The sequence below is a fragment of the Urocampus carinirostris genome, chromosome 11 (assembly GCF_059441175.1).
Source record: "Urocampus carinirostris isolate Australia breed hairy pipefish chromosome 11, RoL_Ucar_1.0, whole genome shotgun sequence".
NCBI lineage: Eukaryota > Metazoa > Chordata > Actinopteri > Syngnathiformes > Syngnathidae > Urocampus > Urocampus carinirostris.
This window is the reverse complement of record NC_142359.1, coordinates 5858370-5861019: the sequence shown is the minus strand read 5'-3', so window position 1 is coordinate 5861019 and position 2650 is coordinate 5858370.

Genomic DNA, 2650 nt, shown 5'->3' with positions numbered 1-2650 from the left:
GTTCCCGTGTGGTTTCTCGGGGAAAATACAACTTCTGGATTTTGGTTGATTTGGTTTTCAAATGTGGAAAATGAAAACAAAATTAAAGGGACAGTGTGTGTTATTTAGTACCTCCTGGTGGTAAAAAATGTCATTTAAAAAATAAAAAACAATATTGATTTAAAGAATAAGCAAAAATATCGAGTCATGTTTATTCGTATAGCTCTTGATCACAAGGAGTCTCAAAGGAAACATTTATTTTCTAAATACTTGGCAATCGATAAACTAACATTTATTTGACACGAGATTATCATGATTGGTTGCCAATGCGACCCTCAAAACCTGATTTTTTTTGTCTTATTTTCTTTCTTTTGCACGTAGTGTCTATCCATCCGTCCATTATCTGCACCGCTTATCCTCAGTAGGGTCGCGGGGGTGCTGGAGCCCATCCCAGCTATCTAAACTGGTTGCCAGCCAATCGCAGGGCACACGGGGACAGACAATTCGCTCGCTAATTCACACCTAGGGACAATTTGGACCAGACAATTGACCTAATGTGCATGTTTTTGGAACGTGGGAGGAAACCGAAGTGCCCGGAGGAAGCCCACGCAAGCACAGGGAGAACATGCAAACTCCACACAGGAGGTTCGATCTCATGACCTCAGAACTGTGCCGCACACGCGCTAACCACTGCGCCGCCGTGTCTATTTTTTTTTAAACTGAAAACATTTAGAACATAGTAAAACAATGCCTTTTTCATTTATACTTAATTTTCTTTTATTTCCTTCTTGTATTCCCGTTTCAATTTTTTTTTAAATTTTTCCCCTTTTCCTTATTTTTTTAAATATTTTCTCCACTTATCCCTTTTCTTTCTTCTCTTTCCGTTTTCATGTTTTTCCTTGCCTTTTTCTTTTTTTGTTTTCTCCTTTTCCTTTTTTATTCTTTCTTTTCCTTCCTTTTTTCTTTTTGTTTTGTGTCCCTTACTTTGCGAAAGGCTAGGCAAAAAAGTGAAGAAAAATAATGTGATTTGGTCACTATGAGTCTTCGTAGTTTGTACTCTTCCTTGTGCTTTTTAGCACACCTTTCCAGTTACACAATAACATACTGAGATATCTATCCTTCCATCCATTATCCTCAGTAGGGTCGCGGGGGTGCTGGAGCCCATCCCAGCTATCTTGGGGCAGTGGGCAGGGGACACCCTGAACTGGTTGCCAGCCTGTAGCAGGACACACAGGGACAGACAATTCGCTCGTTCATTCACACCTAGGGACAGGCAAGCACGGGTGAGAACATGCAAACTCCACACAGGAGGTTCGATCTCATGACCTCACGAAAACAATATTCTCATCTCATTTTGATGTTTAAATGAACACTTAAGTCTGTCAAAGTGAAGACCAAAGGTATTTTTAAGGTCATCATCTTATATCCTTCTATAAATGAAATGCATTTTTCTACTGTGTAAATTTTAAAGGATTTTATACATTTGACTATCAAGGATTTTATACGATTGACTACAAATTACATTTAATGCAATAGATATTTACTGACTGTGCCTTTATTCAATGAGCAGTGAAATTTCAGGGCAGGCATAAGTGGTGGAAGATGTTGTTTAGCACAATCAGCACACCCAGACGTTGTTGACGCAGAACGGCCCGGCGTTGTTTTGAGAAGCCAGATATCAAGGCGCTCGTGGATGAGATTGTGAAACCCAGGGGGCTTCTTTGGCACGCCCATGGGAGGAGCCGGCACACCATTATGCGGGGAGAAGATGGCCAGTAAGAAAAAGCAAAAGGACTTCAGAAGAAGGCTTCCCGCACAGACTTCTTCAGCCGTCTACGATGAAATACACTTAGTTCTTCTGTTAGCGAAAATAAATGGTTATCTGCTGGAACCACGGATAACTTCAGACAAATTTTTGTCACGTTTGCCATGGCGCCCCAATTAGCCCCGCCCGTGTGGCGCCAGCTGCGGCTCATTGACAGATTTCTTTCCGTCTATTTAAGCTGAGTGCTCTCATTTTTCCTTTGTCAGTCCGTCAACGAACCTCTGCCCCGCAAGACGTGGGTTTTGACTCGATCCTGTTTCCTGTTGGGATTCCTTGTCCAGTATTTTTCCCATTTATTTTTGTCCTGTTTAATATCAGTTTCAAGTTTCGTTCCCGTCTATTTCTGTCCTTTTTATTATTCTCTCCAGTTTTCATTCTTGTCTAGTTTGTCCTGTTCATTTTAGATATCCTGTCTCATTATCTATCCTATCTGTTCCATCCTGTCCGGTATCGACCCCATCTGTCCGATATCAACTCGGGCAACTGGTATCAATCTCGGCGGTCTCTTGCTTCCTGTCTTTCCACGCCAGACCGCTGCCTAACGTGCATGACTCCCCATTTCCCGTAAAATAAAAGCTTGTGTGAGTAACGTCACGCGTTTGGGTCCTGATCCTGTTCTGGTTCATGACAATTTTAGAAGGTTGGATTGTGATTTAGGCCCCTGTCGCATGTCTCACTGTTTTGTGCTCGCTAGATATCTTGGATAATTATCGATGAGGCTCCGTTATCTTTGGGGGTTCCACATTATAATGCGATTATCAGTATTAGAAGAACGTGCTAGAATTTTTTTTGAGTTTTGAGATATAATTATTTTCTTTGTATTTAATTTTATGTTTCAAATATACA